Raw genomic sequence first — 25,501 nt, forward strand, 5'->3', positions numbered from 1 at the left:
GTTCCACCGTCCGCTTCTAGAAGGATCTATGGCTCGAACAACCGCTGGAAACTTCTGATCCCAGGGCTTTTTCATTTGTCAGAGAGGAGGACTCTTCGGTAGCTCACTTTCTTGCGATGACCAACCTGCAAGATGAGCTCTTCCCCCCCCCTCTCCCTAGAAGCAAGAGATGAACTACGGGAGTTACATGAACTGACAGCATGCACGCACCCCGCCATTCGGGAAAACGACGTGTGGTCTTGTGTATGGGGACCCAAATACTCATCTCGACAGTTTTATGCCTACTACTTCAGAAATGTGGCTGGGGATGAGACCTTTCAATGGATTTGGAAATCTAAATGTACAATGAAAATCAAAGTTTTCACGCGGTTGGTCGCAGCTGATCGCGCTAACACTAAAAACATGCTGAGAAGACGACACTGGAACGTTTCCAGATGGAACCAATTGTGCCCTGTGTGGCAATGGGGAAGAGGAAATAGTGGAGCACCTATTTTTTGACTGTCCGTTTAGTGCTGAATGCTGGGGAGAAATCAGGATGCAATTTGTTGACCCGGGTGACCGTCTGGTCAAAATCCATCAAGGAAAGGAAAACTGGACCCAACCCATGTTTATGGAGATCTTTATGACGGCGCCGTGGGCAATCTGGAAGGAACGTAATGATAAAATATTCAGGAGTATCCCCAACTCGCTCCCCTCTTGGAAGAAAAGGTTTAAGATGGATTTTCTCTTCTAGCTCATAGAGTCAAACCCTCCTTAGTGGGGTTCGTGGAAAGTTTTGTAAACTCCATTGTATAAGAGTAACTTTGTGTTAGTTGTAACATACTGCTTCTCCTTATCACCCCCTCACCATGTGATTGGAGGATGAGGATGTAGGGTCAGAGGATACCCCCTTGGGTGCGCCTGTGTACCCCTACAAAATGTATTTGGTGTAAAAATGAATGAAAAATGTCAGTAGGAGCCTCTCCTACTGTCTTTGATTGATAAAAAAATAGTAACTAGAGAGGAAGTTAATGATGATGATCATGAAACTTCAGATCAAGTTACTACTGGACCTCGTAGGTCGAACAGAGCATGTTTTGCACCAGAGTGGTATGGTAATCATGTCCTGGAAGTCATGTTATTAGACCATGGCGAACCTACAAACTATGAAGAAGCTATATAGACAGTAGGTGCTCCTTCCCGTGCGGCGGCGCCGCGCTGCACCGGGGCCAACCCGCCGGGCCTCCTTCTCCTCCCCCAGCGAACAACCCTCCCGCCGCTGCCGCTGCCGATGGCACCGTAGGCTAAGCCTGCGGGTCGCAGCAATGGCGGTGGCAACCTTCCTCGGCTGTCGATCGGATCTGGGTGGCGGTGACCCACTCTGGCCGATTCAAGGGTGGCGGTGCAGGCCGACAACGACTAGGGTTGTCGTGCTGGCGACGGCGACGAAGAGATCATGTCGGCGGCTAGGGTTCCCGATCTAGATCCCATTCGGATCTGGGTGGTGGTTCCTCGAGCCATCGTGCGCACCCTTTGTTCTGGCGCGGCAAGCGGCCTCTGGCCTAGGCCCACGACACGAGGACGTCGAGGGCTCCGGCCCTGGGCGTGGAGGTGGTGGCCATCTTCTTCATCGGAGGTGGTCGGCTAGATGGTTGTGGATTCTCGCATCCAGTCCCGGCATCGAGTGGGGAGATGAGGCTGCTAGTGAAAACCATGCTATGACTCGGGTCATGGCGGGCGATGGCGGCATTTTCACGTCGTTATCTTGTTGAAGACATCACCACTGCAGCTTCTGTCGACTTGCTTCCGCTGCTCTGGGTGAAAACCTAGATCTGGAGTTTCCGGATCGGATGATGGCGGTGCTTTTGGCGTCGTTTTCCCTCATGGGGGCATCTTTTTTTGAGCAGCGGCTAGATGTAGGACTAGAGGACGAATTCTTTGGTGGAGCGGTGCGTCATCTCACTCATTGATGGCGGCTGGTTTCGGCGGCATGGCGCTGTGGTGACTCGGCGTCCGATGCGCGGACATGGACTCGTGTAGGAGGGTGACACGGTCTAGCATCATGGTGGCGTCGACGACAGCTAGACCGGGCAAGGTAGATGCAACAGTACAACTCTGAAGATGGATTGGTGGCAAGTGGCTGTGGCGGCCTCATACCCGGCAGGCATCCTGGTTGAGGAGTGCGCCGGACTGGTGAGTGACCCATACCCGGCAGGCGTCCTGGATGGGACCTCCGGTCTTAGATGTTAGGTTTGGCTGTGATGTCTGTTTGGTATTAGGCCCAGACTATCGGCATCCCTTCATCAATTGGATAGGAGTAGCGACAGATGTTGCCTGGACGGTGGCATTACTCTTATTGTTGTTTTGCTTTGTAAGGTCTTGTGTGAACAATTAATAAAGTGGCTGCATGCATCGGCCATATGCAGAGGCCGAGGGTCCTCCTCCATTTCCAAAAAACGAGGAATCTATGATGAGCCCAAATTCCGATAAATGGCTTGAGGCCATGAAATCTGAGATATGATCCATGTATGAGAACAAAGTATGGACTTTGCTGGACTTACCCGACAATCGGAAAGACATTGAGAATGAATGGATCTTCAATAAGAAGACAAATGACCCTGATGGTAATGTCACTATCTACAAAGCTCGACTTGTCGCAAAGGGTCTTCGACAAGTTAAAGGGGTTGACTACGATGAGACTTTCTCACCCGTAGCGATGCTTAACTCAGTCCGAATCATGTTAGCAATTGCCGCATTTTAAATAAAATCTGGCAAATGGATGTCAAAACTGCATTCCTTAATGGATTTCTTAAAGAAGAGTTGTATACGATGCAACCAGAATGTTTTGTCGATCCTAAAGGTGCTAAAAAAGTGTGCAAGCTCCAGTGATCCATCTATGGACTGGTGCAAGCATCTCGGAGTTAAAATATACGCTTTGATGAGGTGATCAAAGCATATGGTTTTATATATACTTACGGTGAAGCCTGTATTTACAAGAAAGTGAGTGGGAACTCTGTAGCATTTATGATATTATATGTGGATGACATATTGTTGATTGGAAGTGATATACAATTTCTGGATAGTATAAAAGGATACTTGAATAAGAATTTTTCAATGAAAGACCTCGGTGAAGCTTCTTATATATTGGGCATCAAGATCTCTAAGAATAGATCAAGACGCTTAATAAGACTTTCACAAAGCACATGCCTTGATAAAGTTTTGAAGAAGTTCAAAATGGACCAGTCAAAGAAAGGGTTCTTGCATGTGTTACAAGGTGTGAAATTTAGTCAGACTCAAAGCCCGACCACTGCAGAAGATAGAGAGAAAATGAAAGTCATTCCCTATGCCTCAACCATAGTTTCTATCATGTATGCTATGTTGTGTACCAGACCTGATGTGTGCCTTGCCATAAGTTTGGCAGGGAGGTACCAAAGTAATCCAGGAGTGGATCACTGGATAGCAGTCAAGAACATCCTAAAGTACTTGAAAAGGACCAAGGATATGTTTATCATTTATGGAGGTGACGAAAGCTCGTCGTAAATGGTTATGTCAATGCTAGTTTTGACACTAATCTGGATGACTCTAAGTAACAAACCGCATACATATTTATATTGAATGGTGGAGCTGTTGGTTGGTGCAGTTCCAAGTAAAGCGTCATGCGGGATCTACGTGTGAAGTGGAGTACATAGTTGCTTCGAAAGAAGCACATGAAGGAGTCTGGATGAAGGAGTTCATATCCGATCTAGGTGTAATACCCAGTGCATCAGGTCCAATGAAAATCTTGTGTGATAACACTGGAGCAATTGCCTTAGTGAAGGAATCCAGGTTTCACAAGAGAACCCAACACATCAAGAGAGCTTCAACTCCATTCGTGAAAAGGTCAAGGATGGAGACATAGAAGTTTGCAAAATACATACGGATCTGAATGTAGCAGGCCCATTGACTAAGTCTCTTCCGCAAGCAAAACATGATCAGCACCAAGACTCCATGTGTGTTAGATTCATTACAATGTAATCTAGATTATTGACTCTAGTGCAAGTGGGAAACTGAAGGAAATATGCCCTAGAGACAATAATAAAGTTGTTATTTTATATTTCCTTATTCATGATAAATGTTTATTATTCATGCTAAAATTGTATAGATTGGAAACTTAGATACATGTATGGATACATAAACAAAATACCATGTCCCTAGTGAGCCTCTACTAGACTAGCTCATTGATTGATACATCTCCAATGCATCTATAATTTTTTATTGTTCCATGCTATTATATTATCTGTTTTGGAAGTTTTATATGCACTAATATGCTATTTTACATTATTTTTGGGACTAACCTATTAACCTATAGCCCAGTGTCAATTTCTATTTTTCCTTGTTTTTTAGCTTCGCAGAAAAGGAATATCAAATGGAATAAAACTTTCGCGATGATTTTTCTTGGACCAGAAGACATCCGTAGGACTTGGAGTCCAAGTCGAAAGACCCACAAAGCGGTGACAAACCGCAGGGGCATGCCCTAGGGGGGCGTCCTCTGGCTTGTGGCCCCCTCGGGAGTCCACCGACCTACTTCTTCCTCCTATATATTTCCATATATTCCAGAACCACCAAAAAGAGCGACGAAAATACTTTTCCACCGCCGCAACCTTATGTTCCCGTGAGATCCCATCTTGGGGCCTTTTTCGACATCCTTCCGGAGGGGGATTCGATCACGGAGCACATCTACATCAACTCTATTGCCCTTCCGATGAAGCATGAGTAGTTTACCATAGACCTACGAGTCCATAGCTAGTAGCTAGATGGCTTATTCTCTCTCTTTGATTCTCAATGTTCTTGGAGATCTATCCGATGTAATCTTCTTTTGCGGTGTGTTTGTCGAGATCCGATGAATTGTGGATTTATGACCATCTTATCTTTGAATATTATTTGAGTCTTCTCTGAATTCTTATATGCATGATTTGATGTCTTTGCATTTCTCTTCGAATTATCGGTTTGGTTTGGCCAACTAGATTGGTTTTTCTTGCAATGGGAGAGGTGCTTAGCTCTGGGTTCAATCTTGCGTGATTTCACCTAGTGACAAAGTAGGGGTAGCGAGACACATATTGAATTGTTGCCATCAAGGATAAAAAGATGGGGTTTTCATCATATTGCTTGAGTTTATTCCTCTACATCATGTCATCTTACTTAAGGCGTTACTCTGTCTTAGTGCAACAAACCCTGGGTCCGTTGCCCAGACTATGCACAGGCACAGGAGCAAGTTTATAGCACTAAGGACATGCCAAAGTACAAGAAATCAAGATTCTCATAAGGCCAACATGCAGATCAAGAGGACCAAGACCATGCCAGAGGAGTAAGAAACCATCAGGAGAAAAGCCTCCCTTGCCGGGCAGGCGAGCTCGGCAAGGGCGGGGATACCCTCGGAAGAAGGCCTACAAGACACCCCAGTAGGGCCTACTGGGCTCACGGAGACGCAGCTACCTCACTAAACCACTTCACCATGATGCACGTCATTGATCAATGCGGTGTTAAGCCGAAAAATGACTAAGTGGCAGCCATCTCCCACATGGCGGCCTCTTTCTATAGGGAATACCCACAGATGACACCCGTCCTATGACGTGTCAAGCGAGCAGGTGCGAAGCTAGCAAAACCACCCGTCAAGGCTTGCCGGGCAAGCGATGATGTGACGTCGAGCGGCACATTTAATGCGCTCTGTATGCCTACAGAGTTAGGTATGATAGCTCGGTTTGCTATCTTATCAGTGCATAATGACTGATTTGCCACTGTGGTGACCCCTTAACCTATAAAAGGAGGCTCGAGGCAACCTTAGAAAGGGTGGACACTGGATTAGCAAATCCACCCCCTCATATTTCATACGCACATAGCCGTTTAGCCCTAAGGCGACCCTGCTGGGTGAACGGGCTACGACCACCACCATCTTTCTGTTGGGGAACGTAGTAATAATTCAAAATTTTCCTATGTGTCACCAAGATCAATCTAGGAGATACTAGCAATGAGAGAGAGGGAGTGCATCTTTATACCCTTGAAGATCGTTAAGCGGAAGCGTTACAAGAGCGCGGTTGATGGAATCGTACTCGCGACGATTCAAATCGCGGAAGATTTGATCCAAGAGCCGAATAGACGGCGCCTCCGTGTTCAACACACGTACTGCATGGGGACATCTCCTCTTTCTTGATCCAGTAAGGGGAGAGGAGAAGTTGAGGGAGAGCTCCGGCAGCACGACGGCGTGGTGGTGGAGCTTGTGGTTCTCCGGCAGGGCTTCACCAAGCACTACGGGGGAGGAGGTATTGGAGGGTGGAGGGTTGCGCCAGGGGAAGGGGTGCAGCTGCCCTCCCACCCCCACCTATTTATAGGGTGAAGGGGAGAGGGGGCCGGCCCCCTAGATACATGTAGGGGGGGCGACGGCCAGGAGGGGGAGACTTGCCCCCCAAGCAGGTGGGAGGCGCCCCTCCCCCTAGGGTTTTCAACCCTAGGAGCCTTGGGCCCTTGGGGGGGCGCACTAGCCCACTAGGGGGCTGGTTCCCACCTATATTCAGCCCACTAAGTCCTCCGGGGCAGGTGGCCCCACCCAGTGGACCCCCGGACACCTTTCGGTGGTCCCGGTACAATACCGATAACCCCCGAAACCATTCGGGCGACTGAAACTAGACTTCCCATATATAAATCTTCACCTCCGGACCATTCTGGAACTCCTCGTGACGTCTGGGATCTCATTTGGGACTCTGAACAATCTTCGGTAACCACGTACAATTTCCCATAACAACTCGAGCGTCATCGAACCTTAAGTGTGTAGACCCTACGGGTTCGGGAACCATGCAGACATGACCGAGACATCTCTCCGACCTATTACCAACAGCGGGATTTGGATACCCATGTTGGCTCGCACATGTTCCACGATGATCTCATTGGATGGACCACGATGCTGGGGATTCAATCAATCCCGTATACAATTCCCTTTGTCCATCGGTATGTTACTTGCCCAAGATTCGATCGTCGGTATCCCCATACCTCGTTCAATCTCGTTACTGGCAAGCCTCTTTACTAGTTTAGTAACGCATGATCCCGTGGCTAACTCCTTAGTCACATTGAGCTCATTATGATGATGCATTACCGAGTGGGCCCAAAGATACCTCTCAATCATATGTAGTGACAAATCCCAGTCTCGATTCTTGCCAACCCAACATACACTTTTGGAGATACCTGTAGTGCACCTTTATAGTCACCCAGTTACGTTGACGTTTAATACACCCAAAGCACTCCTACGGTATCCGGGAGTTGCACAATATCATGGTCTAAGGAAATGATACTTGACATTAGAAAATCTCTAGCAAACGAACTACACGATCTTGTGCTATGCTTAGGATTGGATCTTGTCCATGACATCATTCTCCTAATGATGTGATCCTGTTATCAACGACATCCAATGTCCATGGTCAGGAAACCACATCCGTCTATTGATCAACGAGCTAGTAAACTAGAGGCTCACTAGGGACATGTTGTGGTCTATGTATTCACACATGTATTACGGTTTCTGGTTAATACTATTATATCATGAACAAGGAAATATAATAATAACTATTTTATTATTTCCTCTAGGGCATATTTCCAACAGTCTCCCACTTGCACTAGAGTCAATAATCTAGTTACATTGTGATGAATCGAACACCCATAGAGTTCTGGTGCTGATCATGTTTTGCTCGCGGAAGAGGTTTAGTCAACGGATCTGCGACATCAGATCCGTATGTACTTTACAAATATCTATGTCTCCATCTTGAATATATTCATGAATGGAGTTGTGGTGACGCTTGATGTGCCTGGTCTTCTTGTGAAACCTGGGCTCCTTGGCAAGGGCAATAGCTCCAGTGTTGTCACTGAAGAGAGTCATCAGGCCCGACGCATTGGGAATCACTCCTAGGTCGGTGATAAACTCCTTCATCCACACTGCTTCATGTGCTGCCTCCGAGGTAGCTATGTACTCCGCTTCACATGTAGATCCCGCCACGACGCTTTGTTTGCAACTGCACCAGCTGACTGCCCCACCATTCAAAATATACACGTATCTAGTTTGGTCCCAACGCCTACAAGAGTCTCGGTGGAAATTCTTTTGGTCTAGTTATAGTTGATGATTTTTCAAGATTTACGTGGGTGTTCTTTCTTAATGACAAGTCGCAGGTCCAGAAGATCTTCAGAAACTTCGCTAGGAAGGCCCAAAATCAGTTTGACGTGAAGATCAAGAAGGTTCGGAGTGACAACAGAACGGAGTTCAAGAACGCAAATGTGGACACCTTTCTTGACGAAGAAGGGATTTCACACGAGTTCTCGGCTACGTACACACCTCAACAAAATGGAGTTGTTGAAAGGAAGAACCGGACGCTCATCGAAATGGCAAGAACGATGCTTGATGAATACAAGACGCCGAAGCACTTTTGGGCAGAAGCGGTTGAGACAGCTTGTCACGCAACAAATCGCTTATATCTTCACAAGCTACTCGGCAAGACGACATACGAGCTTCTCACCGGTAACAAACCCCAAGTTGGATACTTTCGAGTATTCGGCTCAAAGTTCTACATTCTTGATAAGCATCATCGTTCAAAGTTTGCTCCTAAATCTCATGAAGGTTTTCTACTTGGTTATGGCTCAAACTCTCACACTTACCGTGTCTACAACAATTTCACCCGAAAGGTTGAAGAGATGGTAGATGTGAAGTTTGATGAATATAATGGCTCGCAAGTAGAGCAATTGCCAATTGATGTAGGAGACAAAGACCCTTCAGAAGCAATCCAAGACTTGTCCATTGGCAAAATTCGTCCAACGAGGTGAAGGAGAGTACTTCATCCGTCCAAGTGGAAGCTTCTACTTCACGACAAGGTGAACCAAGAATCGACACGGAAGCATCCACAAGTGGGACACACCAAGATGAAGAAGACAAGGAAATGCATCAAGATGAACATCAACAACCTCCTTCTCCACCACGACAAGAGAACGACAACGTCAACAATGAAGAAGGCCAAGAAGAAGAACAAGATTAAGAAGATGTTCAACGAAGACCCAAGCAAAAGCTCTCACGAGTTCGAGCAAGAATTGCCAAAGATCATCCCGTCGAGCAAATCCTCAATGATATACAAACCGGGAGAATCACTCGCTCAAAAACTCGTTTAGCTAACTTTTGTGAAAACTATTCATTCATCTCTAGCATTGAACCTATGAAGGTTGAAGAAGCATTGGAAGATCTGGATTGGATAAATGCTATGCATGAAGAGCTACACAATTTTGAGAGAAACCAAGTTTGGACATTGGTTGAGAAGCCCGACAACAACCACAACATCATTGGTACCAAATGGGTGTTTCGCAACAAGCAAGATGAAGATGGACAAGTGGTTCGCAACAAAGCACGTCTCGTCGCCCAAGGGTACACACAAGTCGAAGGTATGGACTATGGTGAGACATATGCTCCCGTTGCTAGACTTGAGTCCATTCGCATCTTACTTGCCTATGCTAATCACCATAATATCACCTTGTACCAAATGGACATTAAAAGTGCTTTTCTAAATGGTGAAATAGAGGAGGAAGTTCATGTCAAACAACCTCCCGGCTTTATCAATCCTAAGAAACCAAATCATGTTTACAAACTTCACAAAGCTCTTTATGGTCTTAAACAAGCTCCTAGAGCATGGTATAAATGCTTGACCAAGTTCCTTATTAGAAGTGGTTTTGAAATTGGTAAAATTGATTCTACTCTTTTTACTAAAAGGGTTAATGGAGAACTATTTGTATGCCAAATTTATGTTGATGATATCATATTTGGTTCAACTAACCCTCTCTTTAGTGAAAAGTTTGGAAAGCTAATGTCAGAGAAGTTTGAGATGTCTATGATGAGTGAACTCAAATTCTTTCTCGGTTTGCAAATCAAGCAAACTAAGGAAGGTACATTTGTCTCTCAAACAAAGTACACCAAGGACTTATTCAAGAAGTTCAATATGCAAGAATGCAAAGGTATGTCAACACCCATGCCTACTAGTGGACATAATGATTTAACCAAAGATGGTGAACCATTTGATCAAAAGGTTTATCGCTCTATGATTGGTTCATTGTTATACCTATGTGCTTCACGTCCCGATATTATGCTAAGTGTGTGCATGTGTGCATGATATCAAGCTTCTCCTAAAGAATGTCATCTTAAGGCTGTGAAAAGGATAGTGAGATACTTAATCCATACACCAAACTTTGGCATTTGGTATCCTAAGAGATCTTCTTTTGATCTTGTTGGCTATTCCGACTCGGATTATGCCGGAGACAAGGTTGATAGAAAGTCCACTTCGGGTACTTGTCAATTTCTTGGTAGATCTCTTGTGTCTTGGTCTTCCAAGAAACAAAACTCGGTATCCTTATCCACCGCCGAAGCGGAATACATTGCCGCTGGTTCATGTTGTGCTCAATTACTTTGGATGGCCCAAACTCTTAAAGATTATGGGATCTATGTGAAACATGTTCCACTACTTTGTGACAATGAAAGTGCTATCAAAATTGGTCATAATCCTGTACAACATTCTCGAACTAAGCATATTGAAGTTCGTCATCATTTCATTCGTGATCATGTTGCTAAGGGTGACATTAATCTTAAGCATGTTCGCACTGATAAGAAATTAGCGGATATATTTACTAAACCTCTTGATGAGAAAGTATGTTGCAGGTTGAGAGGTGAATTGAACATCATTGATGCTTCGAACTTGGGGTAGAAACTCCATTGGATACATGCAAGACATGATCTTATGACTAATCCATGATATATCTCTTATGATAACTATCTTATGTCTTGGATATATTTGCACCTTGCATGTTGTCTAACCCATGTAGGTGCTTGGTTGAATCTAATTCCATGAGATTGTGACTCACTCACATCTTGAGCAATCTCTACATCACCAAGACTCTACACAATGGTGGTTGAAGACAAGGAAGCACAAAACCATTCAAACATATCCTTTGACAAATTCTATGTTGAGCTTCATGATTGTCATTTTTGGATACACAAGTGCTCTTCCTTGCAAGAACTAACCCATGTAGGTAGATGAACTCAAACTCCAAGTGGTGCTCCCAACTCTTGATGAGCTACATCAACCTTGAGCACCCACACAAGTTCAACTACATGAGCAAGAACCACACCACCACCCAAGGTATGTTATTCCATCTTAGAGAAGCTTTACTCCAAGACATGAGTCAAAGCAACTCAACAAGATGTGAATACATCAATATGCTTAAACGAAAAATGGTAACCCCATTTTGAGCTTAAATGATGAGTATGACCTATGATCAAGTGCTCTCACTTGACTCCTAAGTCAATATACTCTAACATAGGTGACTATGTCACCGCCCAACTCTAGATGAAGTTCTCTTGTGCTCTTTTCTGTGTTATTGCATTTGTCTCATGCATGTTTATTTTCTTTCTCTTTTTCAAAAAAAAACTTCATCTAGATCTTTCAGTTTCTTCTCTTTTCTCTTTGTTTTTTTTTTCTGCATTTTCTGCATTCAATTCCTTGCAAATCCTTCAGGTAATTCATTGCAAATCTTTGTGAGATCCTACATGTCTAGTGAGCTGAGGTGACAAGTGTTTTTCTCTGTGTGAACTCGGTTTCACCGACTTGTAATTTTCGGTCCAACCGAATCTTTTCGTGCCACCGAAACATACAACTCGGTGCCACCGACTTCGCAACAGGAAAAATAGTTTGCCACTTGTTCTATATTTCTTCTGATCCAGCTCTACTCAATGAATCTTGTCCTCTACAAGCATCACAGTTTTATCCATTGCTTTGTGCTGAGTCTCAAGGACCAAACCTATACGACGGATTCCAGAAAGCCCTTCTTGGAAATTGATGTCAAAGGGGGAGAGAGAGATCACATCAAAGCTTGTAGGAGAGAGAGATCACATCAAGGGAGAGAAAAAGTCTCAAGGACCAAACCTACAAGAGAGGAAGTATTAAGGGGGAGAGAGAGACTTCCAGGGGGAGAGAATACTCAAGGATCCCAGATGCTTGATGCTTGATGTTCAAGAGGAGAGATGTCACATGTCTTTTTAGGGGGAAAGACATGTTCATTTGTATCTTTCAGCTTTGATTTTCTGTTCCCTATCTTCTCCCAATATCCCATGTAAGATTCAGGGGGAGCAAGACACCTAAGGGAAAGAAATCAGTCAAATTCATTGCATATCTTTATTCTTGGGGACATGTTGAATCCAATGTGGTACCTTGTACTCACTCTCTACATGGCATCCCAGTCTTGGTATTCTTGTGGTTTCTTTTGTTTGCTCTGGCTAGTGGATGTACCTGTGTTATCTAACTTTGTTTGTGCAGGTTCATTCCATCCTAAGCCAACTCAAGACCACAAGGTAAGTATATGCATCAAAATCATGAGTATGAGGAGTTCTTGCTTATCTACATACTGTTTGCAAGAAGGACTCATGAGCATGAAGGTATTTTCCTTGATAATCTTTTGCTCTGATGCATATGGCCAAGATACATGTAACACATTGCCTACTCTGTCATGGTTATGCTCTCACATGCCTCTATATTTCATATTTACATGAGTGCATACATGTAGGGGGAGCCTATGCTTGTTACCTGTTCTTCCAAAGCTTTACTTGCTGTTCTTTATATCTTTAACTAAAGCTTTGATGTATGTTGCCATCAATTACCAAAAAGGGGGAGATTGAAAGCACAAGTGCTCCCTAGGTGGTTCTGATAATTGATGACAACATATCTCTTGTTGGACTAACATTTCTATCTAGCATGTTTCAGATAAGTTCAACAATGGAGTGGCATGGACTAAAGGTTGTGGGAACTCCTTCAAGATGCTAAGGACAAAGGATTGGCTAAAGCTTCAAGCTCAAGACTCTTCATTTTACATTTTAGTGATCCAAGATCACATTGAGTCCATAGGAAAAGCCAATACTATCAAGGAGGGATGAGGTGTTGCTTAATGAGCCTCTTGCTTCATGTGCTTAATGATATGCTCCAAAATCCTTAGCTACTTTCCCACTTCCACATATGACCAAAACCCAAAGCCAAACTCGGACCTACCGATTATTCCTATCCGGCGCCACCGAGTTTCACTTGTCATAAGCCACTGCCAAACCCTAGCAATTCGGTTCTACCAATAGGGATCTCGGTCCCACCGAGATTGCAATGTAAATTCAGTGTTTCCTTTTTGTAACTTTTCGGTCTCACCGAAAGAGCAAATCGGTCCCACCGAGTTTGCCTGACCAACTCTCTGGTTAGCTAATTACCAAAATCGGTCTCACCGAGTTTGTGTAATCGGTCTCACCGAGATTACGTTATGCCCAAACCCTAACCATATCGGTCCTACCGAGTTGCATGTCAGTCCCACCGAAAATCTCTAACGGTCACTAGGTTTACCTTTTCGGTCCAACCGAGTTTGTTGATTCGGTCCCACCGAGATTGGAAAACTGTGTGTAATGGTTGGATTTTGTGTGGAGGCTATATATACCCCTCCACCTCCTCTTCATTCGTGGAGAGAGCCATCAGAACACATACACAATTCCAACTCATATGTTCTGAGAGAGAACCACCTACTCATGTGTTGAGACCAAGATATTCCATTCCTACCATATGAATCTTGATCTCTAGCCTTCCCCAAGTTTCTTTCCACTCAAATCTTCTTTCCACAAAATCTAAATCCTATGAGAGAGAGTTGAGTGTTGGGGTGACTATCATTTGAAGCACAAGAGCAAGGAGTTCATTACCTACACACCATTTGTTACTTCTTGGAGAGTGGTGTCTCCTAGATTGGCTAGGTGTTACTTGGGAGCCTCCGACAAGATTGTGGAGTTGAACCAAGGAGTTTGTAAGGGCAAGGAGATTGCCTACTTCGTGAAGATCTACCACTAGTGAGGCAAGTCCTTCGTGGGCGATGGCCATGGTGGGATAGACAAGGTTGCTTCTTCGTGGACCCTTTGTGGGTGGTTGCTTCTTCGTGGACCCTTCGTGGGTGGAGCCCTCCGTGGACTCGCGCAACCATTACCCTTCGTGGGTGGATCCCACCGTGGACTCGCGCAACCGTTACCCTTCGTTGGTTGAAGTCTCCATCAACGTGGATGTAGGATAGCACCACCTATCCGAACCACGGGAAAAACATCCGTGTCTCCAACTGCGTTTGAATTCTCCAAACCCTTCCCTTTACATTCTTGCAAGTTGCGCTGCCAATATACTCTTTGCATGCTTGCTTGAATTGTGTGATGATTGCTTGACTTGTCCTACAATAGCTAAAATCTGCCAAGAACTAAAATTGGGAAAAGGTTAAGTTTTTATTTGGTCAAGTAGTCTAATCACCCCCCTCTAGACATACTTTCGATCCTACAGGCGTCTCGGTCTATCTCTATAGATCTTGATGCCTAATATGTAAGCAGCTTCTCTAAGGTCCTTCATTGAAAACACTTATTCAAGTAGGCCTTTATGCTTTCCAACAGTTCTATATCATTTCCCATCAATAGTATGTCATCCACATATAATATGAGAAATGCTACAGAGCTCCCACTCACTTTCTTGTAAATACAGGCTTCTCCGTAAGTCTGTATAAACCCAAACGCTTTGATCATTTCATCAAAGTGAATGTTCCAACTTCGAGATGCTTGCACCAGCCCATAGATGGAGCGCTGGAGCTTGCATACCTTGTCAGCATTCTTAGGATCGACAAAACCTTCCGACTACATCATATACAATTCTTCCTTAAGGAAACCATCATGGAATGCCGTTTTTACGTCCATTTGCCATATCTCATAATCGTAGAATGCGACAATTGCTAACATGATTCAGACGGACTCCAGCTTCGCTATGGGTGAGAAGGTCTCATCGTAGTCAACTCCTTGAACTTGTCGATAACCCTTAGCGACAAGCCGAGCCTTATAGATGGTCACATTACCATCCATGTCAGTCTTCTTCTTAAAGATCCACTTATTCTCTATGGCATGCCGATCATCGGGCAAGTCCACCAAAGTCCATACTTTGTTTTCATACATGGATCCTACCTCGGATTTCATGGCTTCAAGCCATTTGTTGGAATCTGGGCCCGCCATCGCTTCTTCATAGTTCGAAGGTTCACCGTTGTCTAACAACATGATTTCCAGGACAGGGTTGTCATACCACTCTGGTGCGGAACGTGTCCTCGTGGACCTACGAAGTTCAGTAGCAACTTGGTCCGAAGTTTCATGATCATCATCATCAACATCTTCTCTAGTCGGTGCAATCACCACAGAAATATTTTCTTGTCCTGCGCTACTCTCCAGTTCAAGAGGGGGTATCATCAAGTTCTACTTTCCTCCCACTTACTTCTTTCGAGAGAAACTCTTTCTCCAGAAAGGTTCCATTCTTGGCAACCAAGATCTTGCCTTTGGATCTGAGGTAGAAGGTATACCGAATAGTTTCCTTAGGGTATCCTATGAAGACACACTTTCCCGATTTGGGTTCGAGCTTTTCAGGTTGAAGTTTCTTGACATAAGCATCGCATCCCCAAACTTTCAAAAACGACAGCTTAGGTTTCTTCCCAAACCATAATTCATACGGTGTCGTCTCAAAGGATTTAGACGGTGCCCTATTTAAAGTGAATGCGGCAGTCTCTAAAGCATAACCCCAAAATGGTAGTGATAGATCGGTAAGAGACATCATAGATCGCACCATATCCAATAGGGTGCGATTATGACGTTCGCACACACCATTATGCTGAGGTGTTCCAGGCGGCATGAGTTGTGAAACAATTCCACCTTTCCTTCCGTGCGTGCAAACTCATGACTCAAGTATTATCCTCCATGATCTGATCATAAGAACTTTATTTTCCCGTCACGTTGATTCTTTGCCTCACTCTAAAATTCCTTGAACTTTTCAAAGGTCTCGGACTTGTGTTTCATTAAGTAGACATACCCATATCTACTTAAGTCATCAGTGAGGGTGAGAACATAATGATAGCCACCGCGAGCCTCAACACTCATTGGACCGCATACATCAGTATGTATTATTTCCAACAAGTTGGTTGCTCGCTCCATTGTTCTGGAGAACGGTGTCTTGGTCATTTTCTCATGAGGCATGGTTCACACGTGTCAAATGATTCATAATCAAGAGATTCCAAAAGTCCATCTATGTGGAGTTCCTTCATGCGTTTGACACCAATGTGACCAAGGCGGCAGTGCCACGGGTATGTGGGACTATCATTATCAACCTTACATATTTTCGCATTCACACTATGAATATGTGTAACATCACGTTCGAGATTCAATAAAAATAAACCACTGACCAGCAGGGCATGACCATAAAACATATCTCTCATATAAATAGAAAAACCATTATTCTTGGATTTAAATGAGTAGCCATCTCGCATTAAACAAGATCCAGATACAATGTTCATGCTCAAAGCTGGCACTAAATAACAATTATTGAGGTTTAAAACTAATCCCGAAGGTAGATGTAGAGGTAGCGTGCCGAGGACAATCACATCGACCTTGGAACCATTCCCGATGCGCATTGTCACCTCGTCCTTCTCCAGTCTCCACTTATTCCGCACCTCCTGTTTTGATTTACAAATGTGAGAAACCCCACAGGTATCAAATAGCTAGGAGCTACTACGAGCGCTGGTGAGGTACACATCAATAACATGTATATCATATATACCTTTGGCATTGCCGGCCTTCTTATCTGCTAAGTACTTGGCGTAGTTCCGCTTCCAGTGACCATTTCCCTTGCAATAAAAGAACCCAGCCTCGGGCTTGGGTCCATTCTTTGGCTTCTTCCCGGCAACTGATTTACCGGGCAGGGCAACTCCCTTGCCGTCCTTCCTGAAGTTTTTCTTACCCTTGCCTTTCTTGGAGCTCGTGGTCTTATTCACCATCAACACTTGATGTTCCTTTTTGATCTCCACCTCAGCTAATTTCAGCATCGAATATAACTTAGGAATGGACTTCTCCATCCCTTGCATATTGTAGTTCATCACAAGGCTCTTGTAGCTAGGTGGAAGCGACTGGAGGATCCTATCAATGACCGATTCATCTGGAAGATTAACTCCCAGCTGAGACAAGCGGCTGTGCAACCCAAACATTTTGAGTATATGCTCGCCGACAGAACTATTTTCCTCCATCTTACAACTGTAGAACCTGTCGGAGAATTCATATCTCTCGACCCGGGCATGAGCTTGGAAAATCATTTTCAGCTCTTGGAACATCTCATATGCTCCATGTTGCTCAAAACGCTTTTGGGACCCCGGTTTTAAGCTGTAAAGCATGTCGCAGTAAACCAGGGAGCAATCATCACTACGCGACTGACAGGTGTTCATAACGTCTTGAGTTGCTAGGAAAATGGGTGCGTCACCTTGGGGTGCATCAAGGACATATGCTTTCTTGGCAGCTATGAGGATGATCCTCAAGTTACGGACCCAGTCCATATAGTTGCTACCATCGTATTTCAACTTGGTTTTCTCTAGGAACGCGTTGAAGTTGAGGGCAACATTAGTGTGGGCCATTGGATCTACAAGATAGATTGTAAAGACAATTTTAGACTAAGTTCATGATAATTAAGTTCATTTAATCAAATTATTTAATGAACTCCGACTCAGATAGACATCCCTCTAGTCATCTAAGTGATACATGATTTGAATCCACTAGGTCGTGTCCGATCATCATGTGAGATAGACTAGTCATCAACGGTGAACATCTCCATGTTGATCGCATCTACTGCACGACTCATGTTCGACCTTTCGGTCTCTCATGCTAGGCTCCTCAAGTCAACCTAAGTGTTTCGCATGTGTAAATCTAGATTACACCCGTTGTATGCGAACATTAGAATCTATCACACCCGATCATCATGTGGTGCTTCGAAACAACGAACCTTCGCAACGGTGCACAGTTAGGGGGAACACATTTCTTGAAATTTTAGTGAGGGATGATCTTATTTATGGTACCGTCGTTCTAAGCAAATAAGATGTAAACATGACAAACATCACATGCAAATCATAAAGTGACATGATATGGCCAATATCATCTTGCGCTTTTGATCTCCATCTTCGAGGCGCGGCATGATCACCATCGTCACCGGCATGACACCATGATCTCCATCATTGTGTCTTCATGAAAATTGTCTCGCCAACTATTACTTATACTACTATGGCTAATGGTTAGCAATAAAGTAAAGTAATTACATGGTGTTTTCATTGACATGCAGGTCATACAATAAATTAAGACAACTCCTATGGCTCCTGCCGGTTGTCATACTCATCGATATGCAAGTCGTGATTCCTATTAAAAGAACATGATCAATCTCATACATCACATATGTAATTCATTATATCCTTTTGGCCATATCACATCACATAACATATCCTGCAAAAACATGTTGGACGTCCTCTAATTGTTGTTGCATGTTTTACATGGCTGCTAGGGGTTTCTAGCAAGAATGTTTCTTACCTACGCAAAAGCCACAACGATGATATGCCAATTGCTATTTACCCTTCATAAGGACCCTCTTCATCAAATCTGATCCAACTAAAGTGGGAGAGACAGACACCCGCTAGCCACCTTGTGCATCAAGTGCATGTCAATCGCCGGACCAGTCTCACGTAAGCGTACTTGTGAGGTCGGTCCGGGCCACTTCATCCCATAATGCCGCTGAATCAAGATAAGACTAGCAACGGTAAGAAAATTGACCAAATCATCACCCACAACTACATTGTGTTCTATTCATGCATAGAATCTACGCATAAATCTGGCTCTGATACCACTATTGGGGAACGTAGTAATAATTCCAAATTTTCCTATGTGTCACCAATATCAATCTAGGATATACTAGCAACGAGAGGTAGGGAGTGCATCTTCATACCCTTGAAGATCGCTAAGCGGAAGTGTTACAAGAACACGGTTGATGGAGTCGTACTCGCGGCGATTCAAATCACGGAAGATCCGATCCAAGCCCTGAACGGACGGCGCCTCCGCGTTCAACACACGCACAGCCCGGGGACGTCTCCTCCTTCCTGATCCAGCAAGGGGAGAGGAGAAGTTGAGGGAGAGCTCCGGTAGCACGACGGCGTGGTGGTGGAGCTTGCGGTTCTCTGGCAGGGCTTCGCCAAGCACTACGGAGGAGGAGAAGGTGTTGGAGGGTGGAGGGCTGCGTTAGGGGAAGGGGTGCATCTGCCTGCCCACCCCCACCTATTTATAGGTTGAAGGGGAGAGGCGACCGGCCCCTCTAGATGCATCTAGAGGGTGGGGGCGGCGACCAGGAGGGGGAGACTTGCCCCCCAAGCAGGTGGGAGGCGGCCCCTCCCCCTAGGGTTTTCAACCCTAGGCGCCTTGGGGGCACACCAGCCCACTAGGGGGCTGGTTCCCACCTATATTCAGCCCACTAAGTCCTCCGGGGCAGGTGACCCCACCCGGTGGACCCCCGGACACCTTTCGATGGTCTCGGTACAATACCGATAACCCCCGAAACCATTCCGATAACTGAAACTGGACTTCCCATATATAAATCTTCACCTCCGAACCATTCGGAACTCCTCGTGACGTCCGGGATCTCATCCGGGACTCCGAACAATCTTTGGTAACCACATACAATTTCCCATAACAACTCTAGCGTCACCGAACCGTAAGTATGTAGACCCTCCGGGTTCGCGAACCATCACTACAAAAAAAGACACATCCGTGACATTTTGGGCCAAATGAATTTTTTTTTCCTGGCATACATATGACACTTCTATGACGATAATTGTGACAAAACCCGGTATCATCATAGATGTGGTGGGCTCCTACTTCTATGACAAAAAAATCATGACAGAAAATGGGCTTTTCGTCCTGGCCGGGCCGGAGACGCAGCTGCATGACATTCTTTGGGCCGTCCATGACAGAAAAAACCGTGGTAGAAGTGAGGGCGAGGAAAATTTTGGGGAGTTCCTGGTTACAGTGGGAGGTCGGGGGCCGAGCAATGCACGTTTCTCTCATACACGTGTGCGTGTGTGTGCGAGGCGTTGGCTCTAACTGAACCCGAGCAAGGCGTTGGGCTCTAACTGAACCCGAGCGATTGCACTGCAGGCTACGCGTTACTGAACCCGAGCGATTGATCGATGGCTGTTAACTGAACCCGATCGAGCGATTCCTTCGCTACTGCTGCTAACTGAAGCCGAGCGATGCTGCCTCTGGATGAACAGTGAGCGTTGGGGGGGGGGGATTTGGATGAACAGTTCCCTGTGGGGGTGGATGAACAGGACCCTGTGGTGTTGCCTCTAGATGAATAGGACCTTGATCGATCGAGCCAGTTGGGGCTGGATGAACATGACCCCGTGGAGGGCTGGATGAACAGGACCACCCCGTGGAGGGCAGGATGAACAATAGACGATGGAGGGCAGGATGAACAGTAGCCCGTGGAGGGGTGGTTGAACAGGAGCCCGTGGAGAGGGCTGGTTGAATAGTAGCCGGTGGAGTAGCGCATGGTGGAGGCTGGATGAACAGGAGCCCGTGGATGAACAGTCGCAGGTGGAGGCTGGAGGAGGTCGACGGTGGATGAACAGTAGCTCGTGGAGGCTGGATGGGGTCGACGGTGGAGATGAACAGTATCCCGTGGAGTCCTGTTTTGCGGTACGCCACAGCCCTCCCGATGAACAGGACCCTCATTTCGACCGTAGCGCTCCAACACAAGTCCGTTTCGTCTGTTTTGCGGTACGCCACACCCCTCCCGATCAACAGGACCCCCGTTTCGACCGTAGGAGGTCCGTTTCCTCCGTTTTGCGGTACGCCAGACCCCTCCCGATGAACAGGATCCCGTTTCGAACGTGGCCGGTGAAACACAAGGCCGTTTCCTCCGTTTTGCAGTACGCCAGGCCTCGTTTCCATCACCTATTCCGTCCAAGCCCTCCCGATGAACACGACCACGCATTCCATTCCGACCCAGCCGGTTGGCTCCCACGCGTTCTGTTGCCTCACCATGAACACGATGCATTCCGTTGCCTCCCCATGAACACGAGCATTCCGTTGCCTCCCCATGAACATGATGCATTCCGTTGCCTCCCCATGAACACGACGACAAATGCTGTTTCTCCGTTCCGACCCAGCCATGTACACGAGCCCTGGCCGTACGTATGCGCGAGTAGGCGTTCGAGACCCCGCCCGTATGTACACATATGTGGCCGTATTTTCTTTCTTGCACCCTGGCCGTTGTACGTATGTGTACATGCTACGTGCGCGCCTCTACTACGACACATGCGTGCCTCTACTATGACACGTGCGCGCCTCTACATCGACCAGTATGTACGTACACGTTCGCGACCAGAATGACAACGCTACGTACACTTCGACCAGGTGGGTCCCGACTGTCAGGCACTTCCTTGCCTACGAAGATGTAGCTGATGGGTCCCAGCAGTCAGGGGGCGAATCGTTTTTTTTTGCCCGGACGCACTTCCTTGCGTGCGAAGATGTAGCTGGTGGGTCCGAGCAGTCAGGGGGAAACGTTTTTTTTCGCGAAATAGAGTGGCCCGTCCGGTGGGTCCCAGCTGTCAGGTGGAGGAATCATTATTTTCTCGTAATAAGGAGGCACTTCCTTGCTGCGGTCGTGGACCCAGCTGTCAGCCTCTCCACGTACAGTCCACGTCCGATGTAAGTCGTTCGTTGACCACATTGACCACGCCGCGCCGAGAGCACCAGGGCGGTGGACGACGACGAGGCCTAGGAAGGGGATGACACAGAGGCAGGGAAGACTTGGCAGTTGTTTCCCATGCGGAGGGGAGTACGACTGTATGAGGGTTTACTGGTTCATCTGCCGTCGCCGGAGAATAACAGCGGGTGTGGGTGAGTGGAGGGATGGCTAGGCCAGTGATGGGAGTACAGTCGGGCGGTGAGGCCTGCGCGGCAGCACAGCCGGCCGCGAGGAGGAGGGAGCAGACAGTCCCGCCGATGCTTGTTTGAGCGGCTGGAGCAGGAAGAGCAGAGATTGAAGAAGCACGACGACCGTTGGATGTACATCCAACAGTCAGTGCTTGTGCATCAACCTTTTTTTAGGAAAGCCTCAAATCTGTGGAAAACAGCATACAACCTATCTGCCATTATTTCTAATAATTTACAGCCTATTTTCTAATTCTTAAGGTTTTTTTGGAGCCCATATTCTTTTTGTTAGCATTACAATCCATATTGTGGCAAGGGTTAAAAAATTATACGAAATTTTGCATATTTCGGTGCAGTCCGAACTGTTTTTAATCCCGAAATTTCGACTCTCATTCAAACTAATTTAAAAAATAAATGTATATCAATATAAAATCCAACAAATTCTCCACGCATAAAAATTAATGTAATTTAAAATTTTGAAATGAAAAAAAGATATTTGAAACTAATTGCTGGTTTGATGTGTTTTAAAAATATACAAACCATTTCTCATTACTGATGGGCCATTTTCTCGGCCAGCCGAATGAAAGCTCTCCTCGTCTTGAAAGATTTGCAGCCCAACAGGCCTGACAAAGTGACTTACTTGGCAAATCAGAAAAAAAACTGGGCTGTGGCCATGGACCCAGCTGTCAGCCTCTCCACGTACAATACTCTTTCGATGGAAGTTGTTCCTTGACCATGTTGACCACACCGCGCGGAGAGCACCACAGCGGTGGACGACGGTGGGGCCTAGGAAGGGGACGACGCGGCAGTGGAAGCCCGCACGGAGAGGACTACGAGGGTTCACTGGTTCGACTACGGTGTGAGGCTGCCGTCGCCGCAGGGCCTGGCTAGCGGTGGGGCCTCTGCGGTAGCACATCCGGCCACAGGAGGCAGGGGCATGCGGCACGACCAGCGCTGCTTTGGGCGGCTGGAGCAAGAAGACCAGAGGTTGAAGAAGCACTACGGCCGTTGGATGGACATCGTACGGTCACTGGAGCTAGAATCGTTCATATTGACTAAGTTGACAAAGCCCTTCGTCCCCGTCAACTTAGTAGGCCCACAAGTCAGCCTCCCAGCAAGGTGGGTCCCAGCTAGCCGGGGGAGTATTCATTTTTTTGTGCGTAATAAGCATGCACTTCCGCTGGGTCCGAGCTGACAGCGGGGGGAACATTTTTTTCGCGAAAGACGGTGGCCCGTCCGGTGGGTCCCAGCAGTCAGGGGGAAACGATTTTTTTTGCAAAATACTGGTGGCCCATCCGGTGGGTCCCTGCTGTCAGGTGGAGGAATCATTATTTTCTGCGTAATAAGGAGGCACTTCCTTGCTGCCACCGTGGACCCAGCTGTCAGCCTCTCCACGTACAGTCCACGTCCGATGGAAGTCGTTCCTTGACCATGTTGACCACACCGCGCCGAGAGCACCAGGGCGGTGGACGACGGCGAGGCCTAGGAAGGGGACGACGCGGAGCCAGTGAAGACGCGGCAGTGGATGCCCACGCGGAGAGGAGTATGAGGGTTCACTCGTTCGGCTGCGGTGTGAGGCTGCCGTCACCGCAGGGCCTGGCCAGCGGTGGGAATAGTAGGGGGCGGTGAGGCCTCCGCGGCAGCACAACCGACCATGAGAGGCAGGAGCAGGCGGCACGACCGGCGCTGCTTTGGGCGGCTGGAGCAAGAAGACCAGAGGTTGAAGAAGTACTACGGCCGTTGGATGGACATCGTACGGTCACTGCAGCTAGAATCATTTATATTGACTAAGTTGACAAAGCCCTTAGTACGTCAACTTAGTAGGCCCACAGGTCAGCTTCCGAAATGGTGCGCCCCAGATGTCAGGGGGAGGAATTATTTTTTGGGCGGGTGAAGCTAGAATATCCGAGATTGAAGAAGAAGCACGGCATCCGTTGGATGGACGTTCAATGGCCACTGCTGCTAGAACCGTGTGTTGACTATAAATTGACAAAGCCTTGCATACGCGTCAACTCTGTTTTTCTTGGGGACGCGTCAACTTAGTAAGGCCAGAAGTGTGTGGCAGAGAACTTATAGCCCATTTGAGATTTGTAAGAATGTGTAGCCCATTTTTGAATTCTAATGGAATTTACTACAGCCCATTTACAGTTTGTTAAAAGTACAGCCCATTTCAACCAACCGTTCAAAACAGAATTCAATAAAATTTCCCACATTTTGATGGGATCCGAAATATTTTTATCCCAAAATTTCTAGTCAGATTAAATACGATTTCAATATAAATTTATATTACGTAAAAATCCAACGAAACATTGCGCTCACAATAATTAATGAAATTAAAATTTTCAATATCCAAAAATAATATTTTATAAAGTAATCACGTGTTTGGTGCATTTTTTATAGTTACTGCCCAGTTTTTATAATTACATCCCATTTATTATTTCTTAAAGCCCATTTTCTTGTTAAGCCTAATGCATCCCTCCTAGGAAAGATTTGCAGCCCAGCGGGGCGGAGAATAACAACTTGACCTTGCGTGGGTATTCCTAAAAAAAGTATAGCCGGGCTAGCCATTTTCAGCTTGGAAAAAATTAATATCTGGGCTGGATATCTGGCCTGGGCTAGACGGGCCACTGTGACGCCCCCGATTTAATCATACACTAATCATGCACACAAATGTGTACGATCAAGATCAGGGACTCACGGGAAGATATCACAACACAACTCTAAAACATAAATAAGTCATACAAGCATCATAATACAAGCCAGGGGCCTCGAGGGCTCGAATACAAGTGCTCGATCATAGACGAGTCAGCGGAAGCAACAATATCTGAGTACAGACATAAGTTAAACAAGTTTGCCTTAAGAAGGCTAGCACAAACTGGGATACAGATCGAAAGAGGCGCAGGCCTCCTGCCTGGGATCCTCCTAAACTACTCCAGGTCGTCGTCAGCGGGCAGCACGTAGTAGTAGGCACCTCCGGTGTAGTAGGGGTCGTCGTCGACGGTGGCGTCTGGCTCCTGGACTCCAGCATCTGGTTGCGACAACCAGAAAGAAAGGAAAGGGGAAAAAGGGGGGAGAAAGCAACCGTGAGTACTCATCCAAAGTACTCGCAAGCAAGGAACTACACTACATATGCATGGGTATATGTGTAAGGAGGCCATATCAGTGGACTGAACTGCAGAATGCTAGAATAAGAGGGGGATAACTAATCATGTCGAAGACTACGCTTCTCGCCGCCACCGTCTTGCATCAAGTAGAAGAGAGTAGATTGAAGTCCTCCAAGTAGCATCTCCAAGTAGCATCTCCAAATAGCATCTCATAGCATAATCCTACCCGGCGATCCCCTCCTCATATCCCTGAGGTAGAGCGACCACCGGTTGTATCTGGCACTTGGAAGGGTGTGTTTTATTAAGTATCCGGTTCTAGTTGTCATAAGGTCAAGGTACAACTCCAAGTCGTCCTGTTACCGAAGATCACGGCTATTCGAATAGATTAACTTCCCTGCAGGGGTGCACCAACTTACCCAACACGCTTGATCCCATTTGGCCGGACACACTTTCCTGGGTCATGCCCGGCCGCGGAAGATCAACACGTCGCAGCCCCACCTAGGCACAACAGAGAGGCCAGCGCGCCGGTCTAAACCTAAGCGCACAGGGGTCTGGGCCC

The sequence above is a fragment of the Triticum aestivum genome, chromosome 3A (genome assembly GCF_018294505.1).
Source record: "Triticum aestivum cultivar Chinese Spring chromosome 3A, IWGSC CS RefSeq v2.1, whole genome shotgun sequence".
Taxonomy (NCBI): Eukaryota; Viridiplantae; Streptophyta; class Magnoliopsida; order Poales; family Poaceae; genus Triticum; species Triticum aestivum.